Source organism: Pan paniscus, chromosome 2, assembly GCF_029289425.2.
Source record: "Pan paniscus chromosome 2, NHGRI_mPanPan1-v2.0_pri, whole genome shotgun sequence".
In the NCBI taxonomy this organism is placed as follows: Eukaryota; Metazoa; Chordata; class Mammalia; order Primates; family Hominidae; genus Pan; species Pan paniscus.
The window spans coordinates 12,953,164-12,979,683 of record NC_085926.1 but is presented as its reverse complement, the minus strand read 5'-3'; the positions used below and the strand labels follow the sequence as shown (position 1 = coordinate 12,979,683).

At 52.4% G+C, this 26,520-nt stretch overlaps 1 protein-coding gene across 12 annotated transcripts in view; it reads left to right on the top strand.

Annotated features, from left to right (window-relative positions):
- The window catches only part of IQSEC1 (IQ motif and Sec7 domain ArfGEF 1), a 382,440-nt gene that overhangs the window by 282,603 nt on the left and 73,317 nt on the right, over positions 1-26,520 (top strand). Inside the window, exon 1 of one of the 12 annotated variants that reach the window (XM_055109510.2) lies at positions 3,396-3,519. The exons of 10 other annotated variants lie outside the window; for them this stretch is intronic. The gene's annotated coding sequence lies outside the window, so the exon portion shown is untranslated. Of the gene's footprint in view, positions 1-3,395; positions 3,520-26,520 lie in introns of those variants that run through there. One more of the 12 variants, XM_055109514.2, reaches the window with a different exon arrangement.

The following is a 26,520-nucleotide window of genomic DNA, read 5'->3' as shown; positions in this document are numbered from 1 at the left end:
GTTGTGTAGTAGGCTGTGCCATCTAGGTTGTGTAAGAACACTCTATGAGGTTTCACAATGATGAAATCACCTAAGGACACATTTCTCAGAATGTATCCCCATCATTAAGCACTGCAAACCTGATTGTTTAAATATAAAGACATGTCAAGAAGAGACTTCAATTGGCCCATCAGCTTGTGCCCAGATAACCCCTGTTGACCTTTTAAAAATCAATTATTACAAAAAAGTATAAAATGAAAAGTAAAAGCGCCTCACATATCCATTCCATGCACCCCTCAGTCCTCCCAAAAGGTATCCATCAATAAGAGTTTTTTTGTTTTGGCATATTTGTGTCCTTTGGGAAAATTAGGAAATTCCCACACACATCTACATAGAGCCTTTTAAGTTGTACACAAAAGGATCGTGATATACAGTCTTCTGTTCCTTGAATTTTTCAGTAGAAATATGACCTGGAGATCTGTCCATCCTAGGACAAAGTCCCAGCAATGGGTATCTTAATGAAGTTACTCCCTCTCCTACTGCTGGACCCTGAAGATGGCTCTTTTCTTTCGCTGTTTACTGGTACACACAGTGCTGTGTTGTCTGTCCTTGTATTTTTATATTAGCGTGCTGTAGTAGCTTCGCCATACCCTTCCCGATTGGTTGCACCATCTGGCACCTCACTCTACAGCATTTTTGAGAGTGCTCATTTCTTCCCACCTTTAGCAGCAAAAGTATTAGCAAACTTATTCGTTTTTGCCAACTTGGTAGATTAAAAAATGGCAACCATGTTGTGTTTTGATTTGTATTTCTTTAATATACATTTAATTACAAGTGAGATTGAAGATCTTTCCATGAGCTGCTTGTTCATATCCTTTGCTCTTTTTTCTAATGGGTTAGTCATCTTTTTCCTATCGATTTGAAAGACCTGTTTATGTATTAGGGAAATTAACTTTCATTGCATTTTCCTCAATTAAATTCTGTCATATGTGCTGCAGCAGACATTTTTTTTCATTTTACCATTTGTCTTTTTTACTTTGTTTATGGTATTTTGATTCCATTTACATAGTTTTAATTTTTATGCAGTTAAATGTTCGACATCTTCCTTCACGGCTCCTGGGAATGAAAATATTTACACAGTGCATTTTGTGCAGGCTTTCCACACATTATCATAGTTAATTCTCACAGCAGCCTTTGAAGCGAGGCAGGGTGGGAATTTTTAGCTTCAGTTCCATTTTAAGGATGAGTTCAAATGAGTCTCAGAAAAGTCGTGGGACTTGCCCAGGTCCAACAGATTCTAAAACCTCTGTCATTCTCACTTCCTCACCTGCCTTCCAACCAGCCAGGTGACCTACTCCTGGCACTGACAACAAAAGTATATGGCTTCTCAGGGACTGCATTTTTAAATATTAAAACTACAAGCATCTTATCTTCCCTTAACTGCTCTTTAAAAAAAAAAGTGTTTTTAAGAGACAAAGTTGCTCTGTCACCCAGGCTGGAGTGCAGTGGTGCAATGATAGCTCGCAATAACCTTGAACTCCTGGGCTTAAGCAATCCTCTTGCCTCAGCCTCCCGAGTAGCTGGAGCACTACCATGCCTGGTTAATTTATTTTTGAGATGGAGTCTCGCTGTGTTGCCCAGGCTGGCCTCAAACTCTTGGCTTCAAGTGATCCTTCCACCTCAGCCTCCCAAAGCACTGGGATTACAGGCATGAGCCACCACACCTAGCCCTTAAAAATATTTTTTAAACCTCCAATAATATGGAAGGGTAGAATATGCAGTGGGGATGGGACTCACATTTCAGCCCACAAGCCCATCCCCGGGGGATCCACTGTACAGTTGGCTGTGAGCACTGATAAGAAGCCATGGGCTAACTCTTGCCACGAGGCAGGAAGACCCACCAGGAGCTGGGCCGTTCCTTATTCGTCTCTGTCACCAGTGCCTTGGGTATCCTAGGGACAACTTAGATGCTCAACAAATTCTGCAAGAGTGGCGAGTGGGGCAGTCAGGCACACTGCTTAGACTCTACAGCTTCGCAGGTGGGTGTTCAAATCCCAGCTCACCCCTTAGCTGCTGTGTGAATGTGGGCAGATGACTTTACCTCTTTGCCTCGGTGTCCTTGTCTGTAAAACTGGGATACTAGTTTCTGCCTCAAGTAAATGAATAATCCTCCTCCAGTGCTGAACAGTGCCTACATCTCACTTCTGATCCGTCTGTGCCTTTCTGGATCCATTTGCCCATTCTCACCTGACCCAGATGTCCAGGGTCATGAGATGTCAGAGGTAAAAATCAGGGTCCCTCCTTCTGTCCTTTCCTCCCAGAAGTCCAGAGGGGGAAACGTCTTGCCCAAGGTCACACAGCCCCTCGTGGCAGGACCCACAGAGCCGGGTCTCCTGACTCATGACATCACTCGCTCAGCTTCTCTGGCTGGGCCCTGGCGGCCCCGTCCCTCCGGTCTCCGGTCTCGCCGCCTCCGGGCACCAGGGGGCGCCTCGTCCCAATCGCAGCCCGCCACCTGACGCCCTCGCTCCAGACCCGCGGGGTTCCGGCTGCGGGAGAGAGGCCGCCGCTCCCGGCCCGGCGTTCAGGGCTTCCGGGGCAGGTCTGCTCTGCGACCCACCAGGCAGGGCACTCGCGCGTCCTCGCTTTCTCCTTAGGTGCACCCCTGCGGGCGCGCTCCCGCCCATATCCCTTCCAGGCCCAGCCTCTGCTATCTGCGCCACTTCTTCCCCGTCTTTGGGCTCCCTTCCGATTGTGCGCACCCCATTCTCTGTAACAGTCGCCAGGCCACCAGGGCCCGTCCCAGCATCTAAATCGAGGTCGGCTGAGGGATGGGGGCGGCACCGGCAGGCCCAGGTCCCCACCCCGTCCCCAAACAGTCAGGAGGGTGTGTCCTGGAGGGGACGCGGAGGAGCGTGGTGCAGCTGTGCGCCTCTGGGCCAGTGGCTTTCCTGCTGTGGGCCTCAGTGTTCCCATCTGCGAACTGGGGACGGCGGCGGGGGTGGGGCGTTTCGGCCGGGGCTGCAGCTTTCCCTGGGAGGAGCCGGGGGACTTGGCCTGAGGTGCGTTTGCTCGCTGTTTATTGGGGGTCTGGGGTAGTCTGAGGGAAATGCCGGGGGTCGCAGTGCCCCCGGCTCCGCGCCTGGACCCCGCGTACCCCGCTCTCCGGACCCATCCGCTGCAGCGGCTGCACCGACCTGAGCGCCCTCCACTCGTCCAGGCTCGGGTGACGTCGGCGGCCGGGGCGGCACCGTCCTCCCCGCCCCCCAGCACAGCCGCGCACGCACACACACCTTCCGAGGGGGGAAACTGAGGCCAGGCGCGGCGAGGCCACCCGCCAAGGTCACGGCGCACGGGCGGTGGGGCGGGCAGGAGGGCGGCGCGCGGGGAGGCCGCCCCGCCGGTGGCGCTGGTATCGGGCTCCGGCTCCGGCTCCCGAGCGCCCGCCCCCGCCCCCCCCGCGCCCGGCCACCGGACGCTCTGGGGCCGCGCCGGCCGCGGGGACGGCGCGCTCTCGGCGGCTGCGGGCGGACCCGCGAGGTAGGAGGCGGGCCGGCGGGGGACGCGCGCGGCGACCGGTGCGGTGCGGGGCCCCGGGCGGGGGTCGCTGGGGCTGCAGCCGGGAATGCCCTCCGCGGGGCGGCCTGGGCGGCAGCTCCGCCCCCGGGGCCGCGGTTGCACCGACGCGCAGTTGGCTCTCGGGAACCTGGGGCGCCCGGGGATCGCGGCGGGCTTCGCGGAGCGGGTCTCGGAAGGAGGTTGCGAGGCCGCAGTTGCTAAGCCCGCACCGGCCGCAGGGTTGTGGGGTTGGGGATCAGCGGCCGCCAAGCTCACGGGAATGGGGGGCGGGGCGCGCCAGCGCCAGTCTTTCTGAGCTGGGCTCTGCGGTGTCGCTCTCTGGGACTGGAGCGGTGAGGACGCAGAAGCCCCAACCTCCGCGGCTATGCAGACGGCTTATCCCGAAGCCTTGCGAATGCTAAAGGCGCGATATTGGGGGTCGGGGAGGGGCAGGGTGCTCCATCTCTTCATCAGTGCAGTTGGTTGCCTCCCCGAAGCGGGGGTACGTGAATCCAGACCCCGAGGGTCGCCATGCAAAACATTCCCCACCCCCCGACTCCGCACTACCCTGCTTCTCTTCCCCACCCCCACCCCGCCTCCACCACCGCTGCTGCCTCCGGGCGGAGAAATCCCGCCACCGCGTCCAGGGTCCCGAGCCTGCGAGCGGGAGGTTGAGGCATCTCAGGAATTCGCTGGGAGCCACACGGACGCGCCTTGGGAGGGAGGGAGAAGCTTTGGCAGGGCTGGAGGGCTGGGTCCAACCTGGCCCTGTCCCTGCCTCCCAACCCCGTGTGACCTTGGGCAGCCCCTCCTGCCATTACCACGTGGGGAAGAGACTGGTTCTCAGTCTTGGGGTGGAGGGAGCTCTCCCGGTAGACCCCCAGGAGAGTTGGCTTAGGGAGCAGTCTTGGGGACCAGAACAGCCTTGGCGACCTCTGGACCCTGACCCATAGGGGGCAGGTGGCAGCAGGGGGATGAGGTGTAATGGGGGCTGTTGTTGGAAACCTGTCCCACCTGCCAGCCTGAGGATGAGACACTCCTGGGCCAGGGTCTTAGAGTGTGGGACCCCCGCCCCCACCGCAACCTCCCGCTACAAAACCACCTGCCCTTGGGCTCTAAGCAGGCAGGGTGGGTTGGCAGAGGTGAGTCAAGCTTCTCCCCACCCCTAATAGTCCTGGGGAACTTCCCCTCCCATGTTTCTGCCAGGCAGTTGTCACTTTAAATTGCCAAGCTCTCAACTGTCACAGCTGATCTGTTCCTGGAGCAAAGGGAGCAGAAAGGTGACAGTGGGTGTCCCCTCCCCCTGGCCTTGTCCAGGAGATGAGGCTCACAAGGACAGCAGTCGGCTCTGCCTGGTCAGCTTTGTGAGTGTTGCACTGAGCATGCCCAGTGATCTGTGGTGGTGAGGGACCTGTCCTAGACTGGGAGCAGGGGTCTGGTTGTGCACTTTGATGAGCCACTGTTTCATTTTGTGGTCAGGCTCCACCAGGCAGTGGATACATTGGCCTGTGCAGCCCCCTCTGAACAATTCTGAATTAAGGTGACACAGGAATAGCTTTCTCGTCACCCTCCCCTGCCCCCAGTATGATGCCCAGCTCCTCATTACAGTTGGCAGGATGGCCAGGCTGCTGAAGCCATGTGCAATTAGAGCCCAGAAACCAGATTTAAGGGGAAAGAAGAGAAATTGCCTTAGCGGTGCCATCTCCTCCCACCCCCCACCCCCCACAGGAAAAGATAAACTGAGAGGTGACTTGGGGTGGCCACAATGCCCACAGCCCAGCCATTAAGCATCAGTGCCGGAGGGAGCATCCTGGAGCCACCCCACTGTGTTAGAGATGGAGAACTGAGGCCAGAGAGAGGCAGGGACATGTCCAAGGTCACACAGCGTATTCAGAGCCGAGGGGCCCTGTCCCCAGCTCTCCAGCAACCCAGTCATCCTGAGAGAGCTGCTTCCTGGGGAATGCTCGGAGGACTCGGTGTCCCCTCAGAGGTCTCTGCAGTGGAGGGACAAGGGAGGGGGCCTGTGCTCACCTCTGCAGGGGACTGTCTCCTGCACGGTTTGCAAACATTAGGTAATCTTGGGTCTCATGACTGGAGTTGCCACTCTCTTTCAAGGCTGCTTAAAGGGCCCATGGCAGCCCGCCCTTCCAGCCGCTGCTCTGACCAACCTGCCCTGCCCTGCCTGTCCCATGCCTGCTGTCCCCACACCACCACCTTTGGTTTTAGTCATGCTGCCTTCCCCCATTGTCCAGAGGGGAGTGCTGAGGCCACACCAGAAGAACTGCGACCATTTGTGTCCTCAGCTTTCCTGCACACAGTTTCAGCCATTGGTATAAGGGGTGGACCTAAGCACCTAAGTGTCCCCAGCCAAGAATACAGCCATCCTTTGTTCTTGTAGGAAGCTGCCCATCACTGGGCTGTGCAGGCTGGAGCTGCCTTTGTGCTGGTCAGGGAGTCTGAATCTGGCCTCTGGTAGGAGAGTTGACCAGAGCCCTCATCACTCCCCCTGCCCCTCATAATTAGGCAGGTGGGGAGTGGGGGGCTGCTCATTCCTATCATGAGGTGTTTCTCACGTGCAAGAGGCTGGCAAAAGCCCATTCTGTTGGTGAGGTCCGTGTAGACTGGGGTCCCACGCACTGCCGCAGCTCAGATCAGCATTTATTACCACCATGCAGTGAGATGCAAATCTGCTTGTGGGAGCAGCATTTTCTGCAGCCCCCTGCCTTTCCACTGGGCCCCCGCCTCGCCCTGCTTTGGCTCCTGCGGGAAGGAACACCCCACCCCTGCCACCTGGCAAACTCCGTTCATCCTTCATCACCCTCATCCATGATACCTCTTTGGCAAATCCTGCCCTGAGTCCCTGAATCTTCCCCGCGGGGATACCATTATCACTGAACAGAAGGGCGATGCAAAGCAGGGCGCAGGTAGGGACTGACTTTAGACCCCTGGTAATATACCAGTCTTCCAGACTCCCTCTCACCCCCTGCCTCGGGGCTATTCAGTGGGGCCATCATAGCAAGCGTCAGTTTGGAAAAGCAGGAAGCAGGCTGCTAAATTCTCAGTGACTTAGAGAACTGTGACTCAGAGAACTGTGTATGTGGCTTTCTAATCCAGCAGGATTGCAGTGCAAACCCAGCGAGCATTTTTTTCTAAGCATCTACTCCATGCCAGACCTGATCACAGGGGCTTTCACATGTATTTCCCATTTCGTCTGCAAAACCACAAACCTATCATTCCCTTGTATGATGGTTCTCGAAGCATAATATTAAAACAGTGTCAATCCCACAGGCCAGCTGGAATGATGTAGGATGCTGCACCATTGATTGTCCTTTCAGCGTTGCTTGGTTGCCCCAGAGCCCCAGCAGTTTACCAGTCTGTGTACCCAGACACCCTCAGGGTGGCATTCCTCTGGGAAGGGCTTCAGACTCAAGTGCGCAGAGTCCAGACTGACCCAAATAAATCCCTGCGTGCCGTGTGTGACAGCATAGAAAGCCAGCTGTGGGAGCTAATGACCTCTGTACACACAGCTTGGGCCTTACCTGCTGTCTTTTTAGAAGGTAACCCTGGCCTGCGTCATTCCTTATCCGGTTGTGCTTACACAATTTCTTCTTCCAGACTGTGAACTCCCTGAGGGCAGAGTGGGGCCTGAGGCATTACTTCATCCCTAGTGCCAGGGGAGGATATAAGTTCTTGTTGTGCCTGACTGAGACTGAGCTGAATCCAAACAAGGAACAGGCTGCCTTAGAAGGCAGTGAGTTGCCCTCATCGAAGGTGTGTGGAGTGAGGCCAGGTGGAGGATTCACAAATTTCAGTTAGCTGAGATGCCCTGCAGGACCATTTTAGCTCCAAGACTCCCAGAGCCAATGATTTATTTTTTATTTTTTCAGTGATCCAAGGACTTGGTGGAAAGCTATCAGGATAGTAACACAGGTTTGTAACAATGCTAAAAGTGCCAACGTGTTTTAATAAAGCCAAGTGCCGAGGGGTATTATGGGAACATTTCATTATTTAGCTCAGCCAGATGCTGAACTAGGACCAGGTTTGGGGCTTATCCAAGTGGACTGAGGGTTTGGTATAAAAGGAACCAGGAAGAAAATTGAGCATCTTATGGCTAATCCTTGAGCAGCAGCTGGTGTCTCTGTCTGTCACTCTAACTTAGGAGGCCTTTAGGTCAGAGAGCCGGACTCTTTGTTGCTCTGGACAAGTCCCTTCCCCTCACTGAACCAAAGCTTCCCCATCTTTATCATGGGGGACCTAATCCCTACCCAGGCTTCCTTACTGAGGGCTGCGAGTTTGGAAGAGACCGGAAAAACACTTTAGAAGTCAGAACCAGCGCTCAGGAGGGTTGAGGGCGGGTGAGGACAAGAGGGACTGAATCCCACAGATCGTGGTAAGCTCAGGTGTGTGGAGTGGCCCAGGGCCAGCCAGCCTTTTGGGGGCTTCAGAGTCATGGATGGGGTTCAGCCTTTCTGTGCTTCCAGTTCAGTGATCCTAGGGGTGCTTGAAGGCAGCTGGGCTGGGTTTGAATTCCAGCTGTCAGCTTCCTAGCTTTGTGCATGACCTTGGACAAGTCACTAGGCCTCCCTGTTTTCTCCTCGTTAAAATGGGGTGATGATGGTACCCACCTCCTAAGGCAGTTATGAAGATAATTCTGTGAAAGTGTGTCAGTATCATACAGTTGTTTTTTTGTTTTCTCCTTTGGGATATCACAGAAGCCACCAGGGATTCCTAGGATCTGAAAGTGCAAATAGAAGCATCAGCTCCATTCACTTACTCATTCAGCAAATATTTATGGAGCACCTACTATGTGCCAGATTTTCAATTTGGTGCTGGGGTTACCACTGGAGCAAAAGAGACCGAAAGCCATGCCCTCCAGGAGCTTTTATTCTAGTGGCAAGAGACCCACAATACATAAGCAAACAAAATAATTTTGGAGTGCTAAATGCTAAAATCAACCTATCTGCTCCAGTTGGTTTTAAATGTGGTTTGCAATGGAAGAACTCTTCCAAAGAGACCAGAGAGGAGAGCCTTGGTTTGGGCTTTGCCTAACCTAGATTCTAGTCTTGGCCCTGCTGGCTTCTAACTTGCTTTGCATCATTGGGCAAGTTCCTTCCTGTCTCTGATCCTCAGTTCTTGTCTGTGACATAAGAGAGCAAGATGAGCCCTTCTAGCTCGGATGCTGCTGCCTGGTGGCTCTGCAGTCACAGCTTGGGGTCCATGCCTTTCCCCACCCTTATCACATGTACCTTTCTGTTTTAAATGTGGTCACCTGTCATAGAGAAAGGTGCAAGGACAAACATGCACAGCTTAAAGAAAAATAAGAACATGCGTGTGACCACTGCTTGGGTCAAGAGACTGAGCATTGCCCAAAGCCCCCGTGTGCCCCTCCCCAGCCTGCTCCTCAGAGATTGTCGTCATCCTGACTTTGTGCTAATAACGTCCCTCTTGCCCTTCCTGTCGTACCACCTATGGAACAGCTTTTTACAATATAATTTTGCTTTTATTATTTTTGAGCTGAATATAAACAGGCTGTGGATATTTGTTCAGGTCTGGCTCCTTTTGCTCAAAGTTGCATCTGCGAGATTCACCTATGCAATAAGTTGCTGTTCATTCTTTTATTTTTATTGTATTTATTTTTATTTTTATTTTTATTTTTTTGAGATAGAGCCTCGCTCTGTCGTCCAGGCTGGAGTGCAGTGGCGCAATCTCAGCTCACAGCAACCTCCACTTCCCGGGTTCAAGCAATTCTCCTGCCGCAGCCTCCCCAGTAGCTGGGATTACAGGCTCCTACCACCACGCCTGGCTAATTTTTTGTATTTTTAGTAGAGATGGGGTTTTGCCATGTTGGCCAAGCTAGTCTCAAACTCCTGACCTCAAGTGATCCACCTGCCTCGGCCTCCCAAACTGCTGGGATTACAGGCGTGAGCCACCGCACCCAGCTGTCCTTTTAAATAAATAGTATTTCATTGTATCGACAGGCCACAGCTTATGTATGCAGTCTACTGTGATGGACCACATGGGTTGTTTTCAGTTTGGGGCTGTTGCTCTTGAACCTGTGTCCCAGCACACATGGCATGAGCTGTCTCTGGGGCACATACTGACTGTAAAGCAAGTATACAGCCTTGCCCCAACCCCACACTGGGCATTGTTGGTCTTTGTTGTTTTCACTCACCTGGTGGGTGGGTAATGGTTTCTTGCTGTGGTTTGAATTTGCATCTCCCCGATGAGGTTGGGGATCTTTTGTTTGTCCGTTGGCTGTTTGGATTTCATCATTGGTGGAGTGCCTGTTCACACCTTTCACCCATCTTGGGCTGTCTTTTTATTTCTTTACGATTTGGAGGCTTCTTTGGGTGCTACAGATTCTAATCCTTCGTCAGTTATCCACGTTGTAGACCTCTTCTCCCTCCCTCCTGCCTGCCTTTTTCACTCTTTACAGGGTATTGGGATAAACTTCTCAATTTCAGAGTTCTTAATTCAAGTAGTCAACTTTCTCACTTTATTAACATTTTTCGTGTTTTGAGAAACTCATTCCTACCCTGTAGTCATGAAGATTCTCATTATTCACCTTTCACATTAGGTCTTTAATCCACCTGGAATAGATTTTCATCTATGGTCTCTCTCTTTCTGACACACGCATATGTGTGCACATGCACGGCCCCATGTGCACACATATACCCATTCCCAGGTGGCCCGGCACCATTTGGTGAGAACCGTGTTCTTTTCCCTACCTGCACTGCCCCCAGCACGTACCATACCTCTCGCTACAAGGCAGGCAGTGGCCCAACTGCAGGCTGTGGGCTGGGAGGTGGTAGGGACAGGGCGAGGGCAAGGCGGACAGCCCTCCCTGCCCCCAGCAGGACCAGCTGCTGCTCCTGCCAAACAGGTCTGTGGGGCTGCAGTGTCACGTGTCTGGCTGGCGCTGACTCGGGAGCTGGCGGATTAAGCAGGGGCTCAGGGTTTATGACCCGCACTGGCCGCAGCACCAGCTGGGGGACGGCTGAGGGAGCTCATCTGTGTGGGCAGCAGAGGAGGCCTGAGAAGCCAGCCAGGCTGCGGCTGTTTGTGGCAGGAGGCCCCCACCCACAGCACTGGACCAAGGTAAGGGAAGGGTGGGATGGGCCAGCCCCACTATTAGTATCTCTAGCTGGAAGATAAAATGTCCCCTCCCAAGCTCCTTCTATCTTGGTCTGTTGGGGCAGCTGAGATCTGGGAGATGCCACAGCCCACAGCAAGCCCCTGCCGGGTCTCGGTCCCCTGTGGGGAGCACACATGAGCTCACATATGCGCACAGGCACCCTGCCAGCCCGGTTCTCGTCCTAGCTCCTCGTCCTCTTCAGTGCCTAGTATGTGCCTCTGGGCGGGAGGGTCACTGCCAGCCATTAGCCTGCCCCCTAGACCCTGGTGCCTTTCCCCAGGCGGTGCCCCATGCCTGGCCTGGCAGGACGCAGCCAGTAGAGGACCGACCTCCCACTCTCGGGTTCACCAGGCAGGGGAGAGGGGAAGGGAATGAGTGCGTGCTGAGCACCTCTGTGTGTCAGATACCTCATCTTGGGCCATCGTTACTCCTGCCTTCCAAGTTAGGAAAGATTCACCTGTTTCATAGATGAGGAAACTGAGGCTCACAGAGGGGCTGAGGATGGCCACCTGCATCTCAGTAGTCTGCCTATGTGACCCCAAGGAAGCTGCAGGCTCTGCTCCTGGCCCCCGGGGAACTCTCAGTTGTCTGACAAGGCACATTGCCTCTGGCGCAGGGCTGCTGTTACCTGGGGCTCCAGGGAACTCTAGGCCTCTGGGGAAAAAGTCGGGACAAAGAGCAGGAGCCAGAGCCTCAGGTCCCAGCCCAGCTCCCAGCCCAGCCTGTGACGTAGCCTTCCCTGTAGCATGCCGTCAGCCTTGGCCAGTGGGTGTGACTTGGGCGCAGGGGTCCAGCCTGCGGTGACCTTGCTCCATTTCCTCGTTTGTAGCATGGAAGATGTCAGTAATAGCATCTCCCTCCTCAGGTCGCTCAGGCTGAAATGAGATGGTAAAGAAGGGCTTTCAAAACATGGCCCAACAGGCAAGGCCCATGGGCACTCAGTCAACCCTAGCTTTCATTTTTACAGAGAAGGTCAGTATCTGGGGTCCCTTCATCTTCTGAAATTCTGAGCTCCTGTCTCTTTCTTTTCTGCCTGGGCCATTTATGTATGGGTTTAGATCTATGAATTTAATATTTGCTTAGGAAATACAGGCCCATGATGAAAATCTTAAACATTATAAAAGAATATGCAGTGAAGACTATGTATGTGCCCCCCTAGAAACATGGAAAGTATTTTTCAGGTATCTGGTCAAAAACATATAAACGTTTATCACCCTCCATCCCAGACATACTTGGGCAGTTTGGTCCTCCCCTATCCAGTGACCCCCCCCCGCCACCCGTCCTTTAAATCCACCCACTCTGGGCTGGGGAACCCAGGCTGCTGCCTCCCTCCAGAAGTCACACATATTTGTGGGTGCTGGCACCAGATTTTCCTTGTCAGCAGGACTTAAGGAAGGCTGCAGCCTGGCACAGGGCAAACGGTTGGCGGGGGGGGAGGGGATTGTTAAGCAGTAAAGAACGGTGTCTCTGTGCCCAGTGAAGGCCCAAGTTGGAGACCAGCTCTCCCACCCCCAGGCTCCAGCAGATCTGGGTCTAGAGCAAGGGCGGGGCCTGGGGACCTGACTCGGGCCCAGCCTGACTGCCAGCTGGCCATTGGGTGACCTTGAGCCAGCCCTGGCCTTCTCTGGGCTCCTGACTCACTGTGGGAGCCCAGCGTGTATGGCAGCCTCAGTGAGAGGGCTGAGGGTGTTGCCCCCTTCAAGACCCAAGCAAGCCATACCTCACCCAGCCCACTTGGGCTAAAGCCTGTGATGTAGGGATGCGGTCTTGATTGCCTTAAAAATTTGACTACTTAAAAATGTAATTGCTTTAAAAGTGTTAATAGTGCACTGGGAGGAAGCTGAAGGCAGTGCTAAGTCTGGCTAACATGTTTTCTCTTGATCTTGTGACTTCTGGACCTGTAAGCGACTTATCTTTGTCCATGTAAATCTCCTAGGGGGCTGAGGGGTGGGGCTTTATCTTTCCCCAGGAAGGCAGCAGGTGGTTCCATGTGGCTACAGGTCGTGCATGCATGGCCCTTAGGCCTCCCAGCCCCCTGAAAGGAGGAGCAGCATTCACTGTTGGTCTTGGGAGGGTGGCAGGTACCCAGAGTCACTGTCACCCTGTGGGGCAGAACTCCAGGCACTCCCAAATGTACAGATACTCAGGTTGTGCACTGCACGAGGGCAGTTGGCAGAGGAACGACTGCACTCTAATGGCATTCTTGTTAGCTCAGCCCCGGGCCTGTGGGGCTGTATCCACCAGAAGAGGGCGCCTTTTACAAATTTACACAGGGGCCCTACATGTGGATGGTGAAACTAGACTTGAGTATGCTCGCTAGCAAAGGCATGGGGTCTCCTCCCTATCTCCCCGTGGTCCTCCTGTGCTCAGTTGTCTAGAATCTCCCTCCAGGGACTCTGCTGGTAACCCCAGGGGAAAGGAAACTCCAAACACCTTCCCCGATCCATGGGAGCGGCTTGAGTTAGACTCAGCCTGGTGAATTTCAGAGAGAACTGGACCATGGACCTGACCTTGGGGGCTGGAGGATGGCCTGACTTAGAGAAGGCCTGGGTCCCTATCTCAGTTCCAGCTGTTTCTGGCACTCTATACCTTGGGTCAGGACAGCTCTGTGCAGACCATCTGTTTACCATGTTACTATCCCCCAGAACCCACGTATGAAACGCCCTTACCTCTCTGCCTGCCCCCTTGAAGGTAGGTGCTTTATTTTTAAAGGCATGTGGATTTGGGGACAGGGACACACATGAGCTGGCCATATTCATTTCATCCACAAATATTTATCCAGCAGCTAGTTGTGCCAGGCGCCGTGCTGGGGCTGGGCATAAGTGGGGTATGTCGGACACCTTATTCTTATCCTCACGGAGCTGTCCAGAGGGGAGAGGGAAAGGGAAATTGTCCCCTGAACAGCATCGCCCAGGTGCTGGGAGGAATTGCCCAGCGTGGCTTGTGAGGTCAGCCCAGGCGTCCCTGAAGGAGCTGAGCCAAGAAGGTGGAATCGGGTCTGAGTGGGCTCCAGGGGCTGGCTCAGCACCCCCTCTGGGCACCCTGCTCAAGGCTGGGGCATCACTTCATCCTGGCCACTCTGTCTCGGGGCTGGGAAGGCCAGGCTGCAGTTCTCCAGCAGGGTGACAGGTGGTGGGTGGGCTGGACCTGCCGAGACCAACCCAGTGAGAGGTGGGGCTGGGGATTGCTTTGGTCAGGCCAGGAGTGAGCCATGCTTCCTCCTGCTCCTCACCCGCCCCCAAGCCAGCACCCAGACTGCAGTTGTCACCACGCCACCTTTCATCCCCTCCGAGGACTGCTCTACCAGCTGTGCCCTGAGCTGTCTTTTTAATCTGATCTAAATTTGCCACCATGCCCAACCTGGGGAAGGTTGGGTGAAACCCCCGTTTGCAGAGGATGGGGCTTAGGTGCTGGAGCTAGAGCACCCAGTTCAGATCTGGATTATGCAGCTGGGGCCAGCGGAATGCTGGCCATAAAGTCCCTGTCTCATAGGAGGGGCAGGTGCAAGTGAGTTACAGTGGGGAAGGCCCTCAGGAGCCCCCAGTGAGCAATAGCACTCCTCACCCTCCATCCCACGCACAAGCACCCAGAGAGGGCAGACAGCTGTACCTTGCTGAAGGTTGATTACCACGGCCAGGGCCTCCCTCTGCAGCCTCAGGACAGGGTTACCTGGCACAGCACCTTGCCACTGTCTCTTGCAAGCTGGGAACGTTTGGACTAGTGATTTCTCAAACAGCCTCCGTTTCCTCCAGTGCCTGGTGCATGGCAGGCACACAGCAGATGGGGGCCGATGCTGTTTTGTTTCCTGAAGTGACCAACAACAGCCCCACCACAGGCAGGCAGCTCTTTCCTGTCAGTACTAGGGGCTGCAAGCTGTGGTGCTGAGCAGGGTCATGCAGCCTCAGCCACCAGGACTAGAAAGGGGACCCCCCAGTCAGTTCTGCCTATAGGACCCAGAGCATGTTCCTCTCTTTCTAGAACAGGGCTTAGACTTAAACACCCACGGGGGCCAGGCAAATGGCATGGGTGCTGGCGTTGGTTGTGGCTAAGAACATTTTTTTCTTTAATGGCAATGTTTCTCAAAGTGTGGTCCAGGGAGTTCAAACCATTTAAATAACAACAAGCAGCTGTTGTTTGCCTTATCACTATCATTCTTGCACAAGTGTGCTGTAGAATATTCTAGAGGCCACCTGACATGTTGGTGGATAGACTGAGGCTTTTGCTATAAAGATGTCTCAAGGTTGATGATGTCTTAATTTTAATTTTTTAATATGGTAAATGACGATAGATATCACACCCATAAACAATTTTGGGATCCTCAGTTGAGAGTGTACAGGGAGCCTGACACCAAAAAGCTTGAGAACCACTGGCCTATACTTTTTTTAAGCGTGTTTGATAAAATGCTAAAGGACAACTGATGGTGGGTTCCAATATGGGGGGCAAAAGAGAATGGGGGGGATTTTGGCAGAACAGTGCTTAACCTGCTAACAGGGCACCACGGTGACTCAGCACCAGTCCCAGGTGGGCAGGCAGGAACTCATGTGGGCCCCATGTGGCAGTGCATCCAGCTTTCACAGGAAGCCCCAAATCCAGCTCGGGTCACACAGAAACCATCTGGGGCCAGAGCTGTCTGGGGATCTCCAGTTGCAGCCTGTCACCTGGGGTCTTAGTGTCCCCATCTATGGAACAGGCAGCAGTGGCCCCTTGTGGGATGCCAGGAGGCAAGTGCTCAGGGTGCAGATGGGGAAGAGGATGCGGGCTGGTCTCACCCGGCTCCTGACCCCATGGCGGACTCGAGGCTCACGAAGCTGCTGCAGAGGGGACAGGCAGCAGGAGGCGGGTCCTCCACAGCTAGCTCTTCCGGGTGTCCTTTGTCAGCCTGGCATTAGCATGTATATATGAGAGAGAGATTTCACAGCTAATTCTACAATCATACTTCACAATTCTTTATGATAAAGAATAATTTTAATGGTAATTTTTTATCTAGCTTTGTCTATGTTTCTAACATGTTTATTTACATGGTTTACAATTCAAAAGATACAAAAGGGTATATGGTGAAAAGTTCCCCCTGTTGTTTCTACTTGGGGAGTGAAAGGGAACGGGGAAATTGTGACGAAACAACACTAGTCCCCCAGCAGCCGGTTCTCCCCCCCAGAGATGTCTCGTGTTATTAGTTTCTTGTGTCCGATTCCAGAGTTTCACATATACATAAGCAAATGCCTAGAAACAAATGTTATCCCCCCATTTTTAAACACAAATGTGGCAATGCCGTACACACAGTCTGACACCTTGTATAGCTAACTTTATCAATGACTTAGCCCTACAAGGTAGATATTACTATCCTCATCTATAGGGAAGGAATTTGAAGTTCAGAGTTTCTGTGATTTGCCCAAAGCAACACAGCTAGGAAGTGGCAGAGCCAGGATTCAAACCCAGGTCTGGCTGGCTCCCGCTCCCCCTAAGCACGACCCCGCCAAGCCTCACCCCTCTGCTGCCCTTGGAGTGGCTGCTGTGGGGCCTCGTTCATCCATCAGATGAGGCGAGCTTCCATCCTGCATTGATCTCTCAGGACACTTGGGTTGCAGTTGACAGAAACTCACCTGAACACTGCTTAGAGGAAGGGAGAATTGATTGGCTCCTCTCACCAAAGTGCAGAGGGAAGGAGTATAATGGAGCGGGGTCCCTCCTGAGGTCAAGAGGCAGGATCGGCTAAGACAGCCATAGTTGTCACGCTGCTCACAGTGCCCCTCCCAGGAAGGAGCATCCACACAGCCCTACTTGGGTCCCTGCAGGCAGGGCTGGACAGTGAGAGGTTCACCAGGTCCAAATGCCTGGAGGACCAGACGAGGCCCAAAACAGGAGAGAACAGAAGGGCTCTTAGGAAGAGGAAAGGGCCTCGAGGAAGTGAGGAACACAGGCGAGGTCCCATCCCAGCCCCTCCCTCCTGATCTCCCCTCCCCGTGCATGGCAGGGCATTGAATGTGGAATTATCCTTAACCAGGGTAGTAATTACTGAAGATGTAGCTGGCATGTTGAACAAATTGTTGTGTGTTTGTAGTTACAAATCATGTTCCTAACACTCCAGGGGGTTCCAAACCTTGATATCTTTGCTATTAACACATAAATTACAGTTATTTATGGAAATTGCTAGAGAAACAATTGTCTGTGGATTGTGTTGCATGAGGGATGCTCATCGTGGATCAACTCCAGGAGTCTGAAGTGGTCTGTCTGGGTCTCAAGGCTGAAGACTTTTAGTTCGTGGGGTCAGGTTCTTGTACCAGCCAAAGGCTGACTTGGCTCAGGGGCTCCTAGACTTTGTCACCAGTGCATGGGCAAACAGATTGGATTCCCAGCTCTGCCACCACCAGCTGAGTGGCCTGGAGGTGAGTCATTTAACCCCTCTGTGCCTCTGTTTCCTATGGACTAAGAGGGCCCACTTGAAGGGGTGGTGGGAGCATTACAGGAGATAACAGAGGTGCAGCCCCTTACACCTGCCCTGTGCAGAAGGTGCTCCTGGGCCCAAGCGCCTCTCCTTCTCTCTGCACAGCTCAGGAGGCACACAGTGGGGCAGCAGCCAAGTCTTGTTCCCAGGAAGAGTGGAACAGGACGTGGAGGCCTCCAGCTGCATGCCCCTGGCACCAGGCTGCCTTCCCCCACCTCAGGTAGTCGGGAAATCATTTCTCGCTTGAGTATGCTGTTTCTTGTTGCGCAAAATGGATTCTTAGATCCTTGTTACCCACCAAGCAGGGTTTCAGGAAGTATGAGATCCAGGCCACGAAACGATTCTGGGTGAGGCACAGGCTCAGCTCTTGGTGACACGGAGCATACCACCTGGAACATGAGAGAGAGTTCTCCTTCCAGTGCTCTTTCCGCCCTTCTGATGACATCAGACAGGAGGGTCGGCATGCTGACAGACCTTTAATGTCTCTTTATCACCCACAAAGGCTTAATGCAATGTATTGATTATATAGGGAGTAATACAGTCATGGTTCAACAGTTAAACATACAGAAGGGTACACAGTGAGCTATGCGCCACGCCCTTCCACGTCCCATTCCCCTCCCCAGAGACAACCGCTGTCCGGGGACATCTTAGAGTGTGTGTGTGCGCGTGCATGCGTGCATGTGTCCGCCTTTTTTGTAACCCAAATCCAGCATTCTTCAGCTTACCTTTTTCATGTAGCACTATGTCTTGTATCTCAGTCCCTATCAGGATATAAAAAGCATGCTTCTGTTTTATTGGCGGCGTCCTGTCATGTGGATTCTCTGTGCTTGCTAATCTCTGTTCTAAACAAAACACAGCAGGCCTCAGGGATGGGGCTGATAACAGGATCAAAGCAGGAGTTTATAACAGCATTTTGTTTTTGTTGATTTATTTTCATGGGAAAATTCAATTTATGCTTAGTGAGGCCGACTTTTCACTTGTGGAGCAGATATAAAGTTTTCTTGATAGAATGAAGAGTGTTAAGTAATTGGAATGTATACAGGTGCGATGTGGTTGTTGGGAAAACTAAACCCAGGTCACTCCCACTCCTGCTTATACCCTCACAGGATGAAGCTCCTGCTCGGTCCACTGGCCTCATGCCTCACAGCGCACCCGTCCCCACACTTCATGCCCCATGTAGATGCAGAACTACAGGAATATTTTCCAAGTTAACCAAGCCTTTGCCCTTGCCACTTCATGTACCTGCAATGCCTTTATCCTGCCGGGCCACCCGGTGAATTCCCATTCATGCCACAAATCCCAAGACAGGCATCACCTCCTACAGGAAGCCTTCCCTGAATGACTACTCCACCAGCTAGCAATCATTCCTGCCTGTCTACCAGGTTGCTCCTACTACTGCATTTAATGGCTTTAGTGGCTTACTGTCGTGCAAAGATTCTTTTTTATTTATTTATTTATTTTTGAGACTGAGCCTCGCTCTATTGCCCAGGTTGGAGTGCACTGGTGCAATCTCTGCTTACTGCAACCTCCACCTCCAGGGTTCAAGTGATTCTCCTGCCTCAGCCTCCCAAGTAGCTGGGAGTACAGGCGCCTGCCCCACGCCCGGCTAATTTTTGTAGTTTTTTTTATTTTAGGAGAGACAGGGTTTCACTGTATTGGCCAGGCTGGTCTCGAACTCCTGACCATGTGATCTGCCCGCCTCAGTCTCCCAAAGTGGTGGGATTACAGGCGTGAGCCACCGTGCCCGGCCCTGTGCAAAGATTCTTAAACTGCTGCAGGTATTACAATCATCTGGGGGGGTGGGAATTTGCATTTCAAATGATTCCCAGCTGAGGCTGCTGCTGCTGCTGTTTCTAGGACCCCACTTTGAGGACAACTGTTGGAGTGCAAGGAACACAGGCTGAGTGTCAGCCTACTGGGCTCTAATCCTAGCTTCATCACATATGGGCTGCGTGTCTTAGTGCAAATTACTTACCTTCTCTAGGCTTCAAGGCCTCTGTGATAAATCAGAAAACAATCCGCACCTTGTAGAATTTGTCAGGATTATGTGAACTCATGCAGGAATGTAGTTGACGCCAATTGTGAATTACTTTCACTCCCCTTACCCAACCGAGTTTCCTGAGGGCAGGGCCCACATCTGCAGCCTCTGAGATGCCTAGTGCCTAACACATAGTAGGTGGGAAGGTATGCTGGGAAGTTGTTGAGCACATTCAGGAATGCACACATTCTCAATGACAGATTTATTCAAACAGTGAATCACACATCACACATGTCCTGCCTCCATTAATTCTCAATCAGTGGAGTTGGGTCAGGTCTTCCTTCCACTGGGACAAAAGAAGGTGTTGTTTAAATCAATAACATAAAGACGACTGCAAAAGGGGACGTTTAACTCACTTAGGAGACGCTGTTGATTTAGGAGCACTTAATGGCATCCATTTACAAAACAGGTGAACCCAGCACTTATTATAAATGAACGTATCTATTCATTACAGCAGAGGCCCTGCATTCCCTTGGTAGCTGTTCTTTGGTGTGAACTCACTACATAAAAGGCAGCAGGCTGTCTCCCCAACAGCTACCAGGAATGCAGCCCCGGCCCTGCCACGGTGTCTAAGCCAGTGACATCCAGGTGAGATGTTCTGAAGGAGGGCAAGCCCTTGCAGCTCTCTCTCTCTATTTTTTCTAGATTCCCTCAGTTTCTCCACCCATTTTCATATGCAGATAAGCCCCAGTTTTGGTAAAGCTACCAGGAAAGAAACCGAAGTATACCAAGGATGGCCATTCGTTTTGCCAACGGGATAGCGCTTTTTTTTTTTCCCTTGAGACAGGATTTTATACTGTTGCCCAGGCTGGAGTGCAGTGGTGCAATCATGGCTCACTGCAGCCTTGAACTCTTGGGCTCAGGTGATCCTCCCACCTCAACCTCCCTAGTAGCTGGAACCACAGGCATGTGCCACCACACCCGGCTAATTTTTTTATATTTTTAGTAGAGATGAGGTTTCGCCATGTTGCCCAGGCTAGTCTCTAACTCCTGAGCTCAAGCAATCTGCCTGCCTCAGCCTCCCACCTGTAATCCCTCAGCTGGGATTACAGGTATGAGCTGCTGTGCCCAGCCTGACGCCTCCTTTTTAAATAAAATCTTTAGCTGATGGGTTCCTTTAAATACTGAGCTCTCCTAGCACACTAGAGATGAGAATCAGTGATTTTGAAAAACCATTTTCCAGCCCTTCCAGAATCTCTCTATGGTATAAAGAGGGGTGGGGTGCAGGGAATTGCTGAGATTGAGACAAGAATAAGCATGGGGAGAGGGAAGGAGACCTACCTTAGCCCTGTGGGTGGTCCCTGAACTAGAGTGAATCTGGATCAACATGATTCACCTGTCCAGCAGACATTTATTGAGCACCTGCTATAGACGGCAGGGGATACAGTGGCAAATGAACAAAGTTGCAGAGCTACTTTCTGGTGGAAGTGACAGTGAGTACACAAGTGATTAAGCCAGATAATGGTGGACTGTGAGATGGGCTTTAAAGGGAATCGATGAGACAGAGAGAATGTGGACGAAGGTTCAGGAAGGTCCCGAGGAAGAAGTGACAGAACATACATGTATTGTCGTAGAGCCCTTCATGTATGAGGTCTGTCTCCCAGACTCTAGGCCTGAGGGCGGGGCTTGGAAGCTGCAGAACCCAATTCCGCCCTGGTCCCAGGCTCCCAGGGGGATCTGTAAGGGGCCCTATGAGTGTTGGCTCCACCGGAGGATGTGCTTCCTTGAGTGAGGAATGGTGAGGCGCAGGCAGCCGGGGAAGAGGTGGGGAAAAGGCAAGGACCGCTCCCCCACTGTGACCCCACCTGGGCTTGTGGGGTGCGCTCAGCAGGGCTGGCAGAGTCCCTCCTGGGGCGGCCACTGCTGCCCCCCTCCTGCTTTTCCCCAGTGTCACTCCCTTCCAGAGGGCCAGGGGCAGACCCCAGGAGGAGAGTACAGCAAAGGGAGCGGGGAGTGGTGTACACTCTGGGAGTGGGGTTCAGGGAGCCAGGCTGGGTGTAAGCAGAGCACCGCTCAGGCCCAGCACCAGATGGCTCACTGAATTCTTTTCGGCAACCTAAGAGACATAGATTATTCAGTTCCATTTCACAGAGGAGGAAACTGAGGCTCAGAGAAGTGACGCCCAAGGCTATACAGCCAAGAAGGGAGCCGAGCCAGGAGTCTGCCTCTGCAGCCGTTGGGGGGCAGATGCCAAGGTTGCTTTGGTTACTCACACATCAGCCAAGGCAGAGACTTTCTTCCCGCAGAGGTCTTCCTCCTGGGCCTTGAAGGTCAGATGGAATAGAGTTGTAAGAATGAACTTGGGACTCAGTCCTGGGTTCTCATCCCTCACTAGCTGTTTGCCCTTAAACAAATTCTTTAATCTTTCTGAGCCTTGGTTTCTTTTTCTGGATGAGAAGATAGAATAGTCCCTACCTTAGAGTTCCATTGTGAAGCTTAAATGAGACAACCTGTCATGCATTTAGCACAGAACCTGCATTCAATAAGCACCTTGGATATGGGGAAAGAGGGACTGTGGAGCTTCATGGTTAAGTTCATGGTTTGGGGACCAAATGGACCCGGGCTCAAATCCCTGATCCAGCCAGGCACTAGCTGTGTGGCCTTACATAAGTTATTCAACCTCTCTGAGTCTCAGTGTATCTGTAAAATGGAAGGTTGTTGAGGATTAAGTGTGGGCACTTCTGTAAAGTGCCTGGTCCAGACTGTGTGCCCTGTGAGAGGAGGCTGCAGGAAGAGGCAAGAAGAGGCAGAGAGTTGGGAAAGGAGGCTTAGGAAGACCAAACCACTTGCCCAAGATTCAAGATCATGCTCCAGAACGTGGAGCCTCCGTAAGCCATGAGCATCCCCACTATGGGACGCAGCCAATGGCTGGAAAAGGTGCTTACTCACTCAACACACCTTGGCTCCTCTTGCACTTTAGCCCCCGTACAAGGTGCCAGAGCCACAGTGAAGCAAGGGGAGGAACTTGCAGGCTCTGAAGGGCTGCCGTGTGCCTGGCCCTGGCTAGGCAGTCATGGGTGTCATTGCCAAGCCTCACACTGAGCCTGCAAGGAAGGTGGCACTGTCCCCACTTTGAGGCTGAAGATGCTGAGGCCCTGGGAAGCAGAGTAACTGTGTGAGGTCACATAGCGGAGCTGGGATATCTGCTGGGCCTGCTGCCCACAGGCCTGCCTCTTCTGTCTGGGGCACGGAGAGTGGACACGGGGGACAGAGCTCAGGGGCGACAGCTGCAAGGGCCTGGAGCCCTGTTCCAGGAGCTGTGCCCCAGGGGGCCAAGCCCACCCAGCATAAGTGTCCTCCCTCCCTGAGGGTGCTGCTGTGGCTCCCTGCGCCACCTACCAGGGAAGGAGGGATGAGTATGAAGGGCTGAAGTGGGGGCATTTTTGATCGTCGGCTGGGGCTGGCAGGCACCTAAATGGGAAGGGTGATAGCAGTGTGTTGGGGGGAGTTTAGGGAACAGTCCTCTACCGATAGAGGCAGCAGCTCAGTGGAATTTCCTCCTGAAGTTGTCTTGCCCCTTGAATCCTGCAGGAAGGCTGGCAAATGGCCATTTCCCTTCCACTTGAATAGAGACCCATAACTCAAGTAGCTGCCCTTAAGACACCACAGGACTGTTCTCCGCAGGCCCTGCCCCTGGATTTGGGACAGGCAGTCCAGCTCACCCAACTAGGCTCTGCAGGGGGACCAGGAGGGATGGGGTGTGTCCACAGGAGCAGCCAGACTGATGAGGGATGCGGCAAGCATATTCTCACCACCTTCTTTCACGTTTACAACAGACCAGCATTCCCTGTGTGGCAGGGGTTTCATTGGTCACTGAGGACCTAGAATCATGGAGTGCTCTGGGGATCCGGGCTTGGAGGGCTTCTTGGAGGAGGTGACCATTCCTGGCTGTTTTGTGTGCTAAAGAAAACCCTCACCAACCACTGAGCACCCATCATGTGCCAGGCTCCTCAGAGCCCTGGCAGAGCCACCTGTACCTGTGCTGGGTTTCATTTCTCCTTGCGGGGGACACTGTGGCCTAGCTGCAGTGGTTCTTTATTGCAGCCCCTCCCTCAGGGTCTTTCCCATGCATCCTCAGCATGTGAGTCCATTTGTCAACTAATGGCACCATAACAGCTGCGTCTAATTTTTATTCATCTAAAGACCACAAGAAAACAGAGCCTCCTGACACCTCAAACCATGACGGCTCTTAGGTTTTAGCAGTGCAGAAGGAGCTGGGGAAAGGAAGCCAGATAACCAGTTCTTGGATGTGTCCCCACATGATCTGGGGAAGTGCTCCCTGCTTCTGTGAGCCTCAGCTGCCTCATCTGAACAATGGGTGGGCAGCACTGGGTCTTGGTGGCTCCATCAGACTTTAACATTAAAGCCACTTTGTTTATTTAATTTTTAATTTTTGTGGGTACACAGTAGGTGTATATATTTATGGGTCACATGAGATATTTTGATATAGGCATGCAATGCCTAATAATCACATCAGGGTAAATGGGGTAAGGCTGCTTTAATCTTACTGTCATGGTTGGGTCTTGGCCAACCCAAGTACCATTGTGGTTGGGATGAATTTCCCTAGGGCTGTGGTAGCTGTCTGGAACCAGGCCAGTTACACAGGACAATGGCAGCGTCTGGGCCCCACCACCGGGAAGGTGCATGGAGTGCAATGGTCCCTACCGTCGAGGTGCCCACAGTCTTAAGTAAGGGGTTCTTGCTCTGCCTGGGGGTAGAGGGATTAGGGGAGGCCTCAAAGAGAAGGGGACATTTGAGCTGGGCTTTAAAGGTTGAATAAGAGATTGCCAATCAAATGAAGCAACAACCCAGGACGTGGAAACAGGATAAGCAAAGGCACTGGGGCCAGGAAGTGCAGGGTGCATTCTGGGAGTGGCTGCGTTGTAGGGATCATAGCGGGGAATGAGGCTGAAAAGACAGGCAGGAGCTGGATTACAATGCAGGTGTGGTGCCTGAGCAGTTCAGTGTCACGTAGGAAACCCGGGCCAGAAGCCTAGGTCAGGGTGGACAACCCTATACCACCTCCAGCAATCCCTAGTTCATTCCGTTTACTTCGTTTAGTAAGATATGGCACGTCCCAAATTCACAAGTGGTTTCTGTGGAAAATGGTTGGAATTTTAAAGATAATTTGGCACTTGGTAAGAACAGCTTTATTTATCTGGAAACATTTCTGTTCTGGGGGATGGACTGGCTTCCCTGAGGTGCCACTCTACAGAGTGCTGTGTTCCATGCAGCTGTCTCTGGCTTTTTACTGCATCTAACAGTCTTAGGAATAGGTTTTATTCCATATTTGGATGAGAATGATGGTCTTAAAACTCACCCGCCCAGGCTGGATGCTGTATTGTCCAGGCTGGGTGCTGTATTGTGGTGGCCAGTGTGGCATGAAGCCCCGGGTCAGTGTCAGTGTTTATAGTTCCTGGGGCACATCCCTCCACCTCTCTGGGCCTCAGTTTCCCTGTCTGTAAAATGAGGATTTGGCGCTAAGTGGCAGCCGCAGAGCTCCCTCGCAGACCCAGCATTCTGGCTGTGATGGGGGAATGCTCATTTCGTAAGATGAATGGTAACATAGTGGTGGTTAACAGACACTGAGCAGAAGCTCAAAATGTGCTACACCACCAGTCTTATCGATTTTTATGGTTGTCAGTAAGACACAACCTGCTTGAAAGACGAGGAACCTGGAGTGGCCCAAGAGGTGGCTTAAGTACCATCAAGCGTTTGGGGTCTTTGTGGACTAGTTCTGGTGGGCTTCAGAGCCTCCTAGAAGATGTCAGAAGACCTTCAGTCCCTTGATTTCTTCATTTCACTGGCTTTTTTTTTGTGACAGGATCTCAGTCTGTCATCCAGGCAGGAGTGCAGTGGCACAATCACGGCTCACCACAGCCTTGACCTTCCTACACTCGGGTGATCCTCCCACCTCAGCCTCCTGAGTAGCTGCGACTACAGGCACATGCCACCATGCCTAGCTACTTTTTCTGTTTTTTTGTAGAGATGGGATTTTGACATGTTGCCCAGGCTTCACTGGCACATTTAAAAAAAAAATTGCATTGGTTCCAGTCCAATCCATAACTGGCCTTTTGTTTTTTGTTTGTTTGTTTGTTTGTTTTGAGATGGAGTCTCACCCTGTTGCCAGGGCTGGAGTGCAGTGGCACGATCTCGGCTCACTGCAACCTCCGCCTCCTGCGTTCAAGTGATTCTCCTGCCTCAGCCTCCTGAGTAGCTGGGATTACAGGCACCCACCACCATGCCCAGCTAATTTTTGTATTTTTAGTAGAGATGGGGTTTCGCCATGTTGGCCAGGCTGGTCTCGAACTCCTGACTTTGGGTGAGCCACCACACCTGGCCCATAACTGGCTTTTTAAAAAGTAACAAACACTTGTTTAAAAATTTTTTTTTGGTGTTGGAGGAGGGTACAGAGTCTCGCTCTGTCTCCCAGGCTGGAGTGCAATGGCACTCTTGGGTCTCTTTTAAGAAGTAATCTATGATTATACAATCTTATATAAGCATACTAGTGTTCTGTAGATTCTTTTATAAATACACTTCACATTTTTCTGGACTTTCTATCACAATGTTGTGTCTCAGATCTTTTCCTATAAGTATGCAGGATGCTGCTGCCATCTTTTTAACATGGGACTCCATTGATGGGTGTAATACAATTTACTTAACCAGTCCGCATTGAGAGGCATTGCACGTTTCCTCCCCTGAGTTCTGCTTTTTCAAATAATTAATATCCTTGGGCATGCCTCTATGTGCACATGGGCAGGCGGCGCTGTAGGATTCATTCCCAACAGTGCATCCCATCTTGTGGCCATCTCATCTGAGGATCATCTGGCCCAGCCCTATCATTTCAGTCACTGTCTTCCCCCATGTTTGGATTCTGCTCTTGCATGGGGTGTCTGGCTGAACACGCAGGGGGTTTGCCAGGGTAGTTGGAGCCAATGTAAGACTGCCTCAGGAGAGCTTCATTTATTTCAGAGAAGGGCTGCATGTGCGCATTAATATTGTATGTTTTGCAGGTCATGTGTCTGTTGTAACTGTTTAACTTCATCATCATAGCATGGAAGAAGCCATTGACAATACATAAGTGGATGAGCGTGGCTCTGTTCCAATAAACCTTTATTTTAAAAAAACAGGCAGCAGGCTGGACTTGGCTCTCAGGCCATAGTTTACCAACCTTTGGTGTATTCAGCTGTTGAAGACCTTCTGTGCACCAGGCGCCACTGTCGGCACAGGGGCTGCTGCAGGGAAGGACATAGAACCAGCCCCGGCAGTTGGAATACAGCTCACTGGTATAAGCAAGCAGGTGCAGAGTAACCTGATGCCATGTAAAAGGAGTTTCTGACTTGGACTAGGCGCTGGTCATGGGTGTCT